The sequence below is a fragment of the Hipposideros armiger genome, unplaced genomic scaffold, assembly GCF_001890085.2.
Source record: "Hipposideros armiger isolate ML-2016 unplaced genomic scaffold, ASM189008v1 scaffold_476, whole genome shotgun sequence".
In the NCBI taxonomy this organism is placed as follows: domain Eukaryota; kingdom Metazoa; phylum Chordata; class Mammalia; order Chiroptera; family Hipposideridae; genus Hipposideros; species Hipposideros armiger.
The window spans coordinates 841,125-848,664 of NW_017731826.1; positions in this window are offsets into that span (position 1 = coordinate 841,125).

The following is a 7,540-nucleotide window of genomic DNA, read 5'->3' on the forward strand; positions in this document are numbered from 1 at the left end:
AACCACACACAGTCTTTTCTGTACATATCATTGGCTAAAATGTAGTCACAGGGAGTTCAGCTGCTAGGAAGGCTGGGAAAGATAGCCTTTTAGGTGAGAACACAGCTGCCTCCCTGCCAATCAATGTCCTTTAACTCAGGAAGAAATGCTGCAAGATATCATCTCAGTTCTTCAGTGAATAAAAATGGGTCCCTAAAAGATGTCACTTGCTGGAAGTCTTTGGACTATAAATGATGATGCTGTATGCTGGGGTATATAACTAATTTGGGGAAACATATACTAATATTTTTGTCTCTAGACTTCTGCTTCTTCAACTGTAAATTTTGAGAGTTATTTCTATTTGTCTTATTCTTGAGAACTTGAGATACCACTCAAATTTCTTTCAGGTATTAATGTCAGGAATAAATCCACATGCTGTAATATTGGGAAGGAGGCATTCAGAACAGAGGGACAGCTTTTGCTAAAATCTTGATTTTGTTCTCAAATCAAGCTCAGGAATGACACAATCCCTCTAGAACCAGCACAGACATCAGTACACTTCACCTGCCTCTGCTGGATGTGGCTTTGGGATTGTTTTCATCTTCCTTTCATTTAAAAATTTGAGAAATATAAAGATTCACTTATAATCGCTTCAGATTATTTTAAATTATTAGTGGTTTTAATAGACACTGGAAAGGAGAATTTTAAAAATGTTAATTCCTCTAAATGGTTGTATCTTAGATGATTATTTTTCTTTTGACTTCACTTTCCTGTTTGCATAATAAATATAAGATCAAGAATAGAAAGTCACCTGCTGGTCTCTGAGTCATACATAGCACATGGGATCCCCCCATTTCCGGGGCCTCTTGTAAAGCATGAAATGAAGAGACATGAGGAAAGAAGAAAGCAATCCAGAATTTCTCTTGAGTGGTTAGGGCTTCTGTTTGTAAGTCAAGGTCCAGTTTTATTCTGATTTGACTTGAGTTATCTAGCCTCTTTTTCCTAGAGAAGAAACTGATGGGCCAAAATGGACACTGGGTGATATTAGGGGCAATCCTGGAAGCAAACGAGTTCCCGTTGAGTTTGTGGGTAGGAACAAGTAAGCTTTTGTGGTACAAATCCAATATTAGTCACTGAGAGCCACTTAATGCTCTGTTTTTCACCAAAGTAACCCTGTAGGATGTTGAAATAGTACTGTAACATTTTGGTGCCACTTATCAAGAAAAATTAGGTGTCAGGAAATGAGGTTTGTTGCATACAGATCACTAGGTAAGTCTAAAGCAAAAGAAAAGACGTGTAATGGTGAGGCAGCCTCCAAACAGGCACCACCTGCTCCCTGGCCCACCATCTTTCAAGGCCTAGTTCAGTGAAGGCCAGGTACCAAGTTTTAGCTCCCACTGAACTCCTCAGTATTGTTAAGGTACCAACATGATGAAGAGTTTTTTATTTCAGATGCCAGCCTGTTGTGGTGTTTGCCATCTAAAACGTCACCTAATAATGGAGTCCAGTTGTTCAGGAAGCCAACTGACTTATTACAAGAGATTGGAATCAAGAGAACCTGGGTGAGTCCCAAAGTAAACCATGTACGAGCCCAACAAGCAGCATGGTTATATGCTTTAGCTACTTCATGGGCAAATTATACCCAAGTGTCAGCCTCTGGCCACTTGGTCCTGGGTTATCAGACTTAGACCCTCTCTGGGAACCCCCACCCACCCACAACAGTGACCCTAGTGGACCCCTGAAGCTATGATGAAGGGGTCATCAAGTCATTTATGCAGGACCCTGAATGGGACCCAGAAGACCACGCAGGTCCCCAACCTGCTTCCTACACCCTCATGCCCCCAGCTCAGGCCCTGGGATTCCTTGCAAGTCCTCTCTCTGTCCCTGTGGCGTCTGGGAACAGGAGTGAAGAGAGATTCACACAGAGTCAATCTCGGGCCTTCCAGAGATGAATGGGTCCCTTTTGATAAGTGATTCTTTTTTTTTTTTTTTTATTGGTGAGCCATCCTGCCACCTGTTGGCAGCTCAGCGGCTGCTCAGCTCGGGCCAGGAATCGAACCGCTGTTGCTCAGAGCTCAAACTCTTGAGCGAGCTCTTTTTTTTTTTTTTAGCTGAGCCATCCTGCCACCTGTTGGCAGCTCAGCTTCTGCTGGGCATCGAACCGCTGTTCCTCAGAGCTCGCACCCTTGAGCGAGCTCTTTTTTTTTTTTTAAAGATTTTTATTGGGGAATTGGGGGGATGGGAAGAGTGCTGGGGAACTGGGGGAAGGGGAACAGACAAGTTGCTGTCGTTTTCTTCTTCAGTCTAGTTGTGGAGGACGTTGTTTCACTGGCCCAAGTTGGCACCATCATTGCGCTCTTCCCGGGCGAGGCACATCAGTCACCGGCTTCTGGACAGCCACTCACTGAGGCTGCTGGCCGCTCACGCTGGCTGCTGGCTACACACGGTAGCCCATGGCAACCCACTGCCACAGGGGCTGCAGCCTACACTGTCGCCGGTGACTCACGGCAGCCCAGCTCCAGTTTGAGCTGTTGTTCAGCATCTTAGCCGTGGAGGGCAGTGTCACTGGCCCTCATATGTGGGATCCGAACCGGGGCCCTCTGGCATCCCAAGCTAGTTCTTAACCATCGCGCCACTCGGCCGGCCCTTGAGTGAGCTCTTAAACAACTGAGCCACACAGCCAGCTTTTTGATAAGTGATTCTTAACCTCTCATGAGTCACGGACCCTTTGAGAACTGAACAAATGCTATTGATCATCTCAGAAAATGTTCATTGTCACCTGCACACAATTCTGAACACATCATCTCCACACACAATATTGAATGTGATGTCAGACACCTTGAGCTCCATGGGCCTCAAGTTAAGACTGTTTCTCCAGGTAGACATGCTTCTGAGGACTGTTAGGGACCCCTGAGACTCCAACAGAGGCAGAGCATGAGGAAGGGGCCGCCAGCATTCTCCAGGCCTCCCAAGTCAGACACGTTGGCCATTGGCCAGGTGAGAGGAATTTCGTTATTCAGTTATCGAGGGAGCTGCTGTCCAGGTCATCAGCTGGGGAAACAGCTGGAGGCTTGCAGAAGGAATCTGCTTACTACCAGAGTCAGCCAGACCGCCCAGGTCCCAGGCAATGAGGACAACTGCTCAGCCAGGGGTGGTCTTGGAAATCTGGGCCTGTCCTTTCAGACAGCAGCTGGACCAAATGCTGCGCAGCCTTGTGGTCAGTCAGGGTTATGCTGGGGTCACACTCCCCACCTCTCTTCCCTGTTACCTTAAGCCAGGTGCTCTGAAAAAAATACAGTGAAAGCAGAGATGCCTGAGAAACCCAAAGAGAGAGTTCATGGTAACAGTAAAGAGCCCAAGGTTCAGGGCACTGCAGCGTCTGGCGGTGGTAACAGTGCAGCACACCACCCTTTGGGAAAGGTGGGGACGATGAGCTTCACAGCCCACGGAACAGTGCCTGAGCAAACAACACCCTCCATGAACAAGCACCTAGCTTCATGTCACATGTCCCCTACTCTGCCCTGGTGGAGAAGAGTCTTTGATAAGGGAGACTGAGGCAGGGGAGAGAGAGCCTGAGGCAGCAGACTACAGGAGAGCACAGGTCCCGGGAGCCAGAGGACAGGGCCTGCTCCGCCACAGACAAGCTGTGCAGTCTTGGGCAAGTGACCCCATGTCTTGGGGTTTCTTTTCATGTCAAAATTGTTTGTAAGTTTTGACTGAGTTAACATACCAAGTGCTCAGATCCTGCCTGGGCCCTGAGAGCTCTCTAGTGTTGGCTTTTCCAGGTACTGTCCTTGCTGTGGATGTGATGTGATAACTTCAGCAACCTTTGGGGAACCCACTTCTCTCATAGCTCTGTCCTGAGGCCAAACAGGATGATGAATAAAGTGCCTTTATCGAGGAACACCAGCGGGACCCTGTCACAAACTCCAGATTCTTCAAATCCCATTTCCTTTGACAGGACAAATGGTGCCCATCCCACAGTGCATACAGACTCCCTTGGGGAGCTTCTTTAAAATAACACCAAACAAAAGCATTCCTACTTTTCATTAACCTTAATTTTGAAATTTTTCTTTCACATGAAATTATAGATACACAAATAGGAAGAAACTTAAACATAAGATACATTTGGCAGAGTCATAACACTTTTACTTCACAATAAATTCTAAAAGTTGGAAAAAAAATTGTATTGAAAGGAATTACATTTACACTAAAGTTCTCAATCCCTCAGTGAAGTGGGGGCTGAGGGAGACCCCTCTTCAACCCAAATTCTATTGCATGAAAAGGAGAAGCATTGTCTTGAGACCCCACCTCCCAGGTCTTCCTGGAAATGATTTTACACTGCTTGGTCTTTGAAACACTTCAATTTGAGGTGTGCTTCTGTGAAACCTCTACTGAAGTTGGCACTTCTGTCTTCTCTTGCTCTAAAGCCACCAGTGGGAGCAAGGAGGTCAGGGGCTCTTTGGTCCCAAAGACACTAGCCTGTGTTCCAGATGGGTCCATGGTTTTCTGTCATTTTTCCTGCAGTTAACTCCACTCCATGTAAGATTTTACTTGCTCAGATGTTTTTTGCTTGTTGCTTTCTGTTTCAGCACTTTTGTGTGCCTTATCATTTCTCTCTTTCTTTCTCCATATCTAAGGTCTCCCCTGCTGCTCCCTCCACACCGTACTTCCTGCTGCCCCTGCCCTGTGTGCCTCTGCAGGTGCTGGGGCCTCTGGAGCCCAGTGATGCATGCAGCCTTGTGCCTTCTGCACCTGCCTGGACTTCCCTGTGGCCTCTGGGGTGATTCCCCAGGTGAGGCAGAGGCCCATTCTCAGGCACATTCAGAAACAGCTGAACTAGTTTGGGACATCACTGATGGTTGTGAAGACTTCCCCAATTCCAGGGGTTGGGCAAAAAAGCCCTCTTGATGCAGATGTGAGTTTTCTGGAATGATTTGGTGAACATTTCTTGTGGGGGTTGGCTTTTAGATATCAGCCTTGCAGGTTTTCAAAAGGTAATTCTGTTGCTTTGACTTCCTATGCACAGTCTGGCCATATTCTAAGCACTTGTTGAAATTCTGTGCAGATAGTCTTAAACTTAGGCTCAATTTATTGTTGATTCAATCAACATTTTAAGGAGAGCAGAACTCCAAGAATTAAATAGTAGTAAGCATTGGCTTCCAGAGCACATCAAGAAACTGGCCTAGGCCGTGGATCCTTAGGCATGTAGCCCTTAAGTGACCCAGTCCTTCTTCACTGATGTTATTTCATTAGAAGTCCTGCCCTCACCACAGCCTAAAGATTTGGGCCTCTTCTACTCGTAAGCCAGAGTCAGAAGTGTCAAGATCTTAGGAACATGGGTCTTCTGGTATATCCAGCCCTCTTCATGACCTTCCACTCCAAAACTCACTTCTCCACTCTCTCATCTTCCCTGGTGGGTACTGAACCTCCTCACTTCACTCACTTCTGTCTGTAACTCTGAGGGTCCCCTAACGATCTCCTTTAGCTTGTGTTTGTTCTGCCCTTGTCAGCTGTGGGTGTCCTGTGATAAGCCCCCTATATGATATTTGCCCTGTCTTCCTCACACATTGAGCTAGAAGTGGGACAACCCCTCAATCCTGGAGCTCCCCAGTTCCTCACTGAGCCCCAGGAACCTGATGCTTCCCAGGGATCCATGGTCTGGGAAGATCAGGAAAGAGAGGAGGCCTAAGAGGAGAGCAACCACTTAGAAACACTGTGTGGGGTACCAAGTGGCACCCCTTGTCCTCTCTGTTCCCACCCTCCTAAAGCTGCACCCAGAGCCCATAACTGGGTGTTTCCATGGTGATGATAAACAACCCTGAATCACTTCTAGGCCCATACACCCCCATTCCTAATTCAGTGCTCAGATGTCCAGAAGCAATGAGCCAGAACACAGAGAAATGAAGTCTCAAATGGAGGGCCAGGGTCCTGAAGAAGGGGTGGCCAGGGTAGTTGTGCCAAGAGGAAGAGGTCAGGGACCATGAACCTCGGGACCAAGGCTGTATGTAGCACCTGGGAGATCAGGGATTTGGGATTTAAGGAGTTTAGATTAGGGAATGATTGTGGGAGGCCCATGAGAGGGAGCTAGAGAGTAGAGATCTCAGACCAGCTGGGAGAAATGATGGGGGGAGAGACCTGCCTGTCCTAAGGAAGGCCTTCTCCCTGTAGAGCAGTCCTCAGGCCTCCCAGCTGCTAGAGATGTGTGCGCAGACTGCTTAGTGCCCCTGCACAGGAATCTGTCCAGAGGGCTCAGACATTGGGTGGAGTGAGGCAAGAGCTCCTTGTAAATGGGTCAGATCATAGTTGTACAGCACGTTGTCTGAAGAGTTCAATATTTTGCTGTATCAGAGACAACAGTGGCTCCCATCTCCTGTTCCCAGTGCCTGCCTCCAGAGGACATTTTACATCTCAGAGCTCTGCCAGATCGCCTTTCACCTCCTCTGAGGTCCGGCCATCTTCCCCTCAGCTCTAGCGTCTCCACATGGGGATCTTGTTTGCAGAAGTGACTCCTTCATCAGCTTGTGTCATTTGATACAAGATGTATGGTCATGCTTTTCATGTGCTTTGTCACCAGTCTTCTTACTCATCCATTTGTGTTTCCTTTACTTCTTTTTCGTGTAGCATCTTCAAAGTGATCCTCTGCTGGTTCGTTTTTCTTAACTCATCTTGAAGGCAAGTTTTCCTGAACCAAATTTGCACATGATATTTGTGCCAAGGAGACCCAAGGGCTGCGCCCTAGGCTCCTTGTTGTGATTCAAGTTTTTGTATGTAATCATGTGTCTCACCTTGAAAAGATAAAGATGATGTTTTGCGTATGAGAGGTTATGAAGGTAAACATGAAGAGCACTAATAAATAGGGCTGATTTAATCAGTACGGACTCCACTTATGAACAAGAACACACAGCATTTTGGATGCCCTCTGCGTGCCTGAGCGTGAATCTGCATCTCACAGGTGTAAACAATGGCCCTGGATGGGGGTATATTTCCCTGACCTGAAGGTTCACTTTTACCCTCAATTTTACTGACTTCTTTGCTTTTCTTTGTAGTTTTACTATTTGTGTTGTATGCTGAATGGGCATGCCCTTTACCATCCTCTGTCCATGGCCTTGTGCCTTTGATTTCCTCTCAGATGCTAAGCGTTCAGTCTCAGCCAAGGGGCCAGTCTCTTCAGACAAAACTCTTTGTTGTTGTCTTCCTTATGATCAGACACTAAACTTGAACAAAAATGAAGACTGGGGCCGGCCAAGTGGCGCAATGGTTAAGAACTGGCTTGGGACGCCAGAGGGCCCCGGTTCGGATCTCACAGATGAGGGCCAGTGACACTGCCCTCCACAGCTAAAATGCTGAACAACAGCCGGCGACGGCGTAGGCTGCAAACCCTGCTGCAGTGGGTTGCAATGGGCTACCATATGTAGCCAGCAGCCAGCGTGAGCAGCCAGCAGCCACAGTGAGCGGCCGTCCAGAAGCCGGTGACTGATGTGCCTCGCCCGGGAAGAGCGCAATGATGGTGCCAACTTGGGCCAGTGAAGCAACATCCTCCACAACTAGACTGAAGACC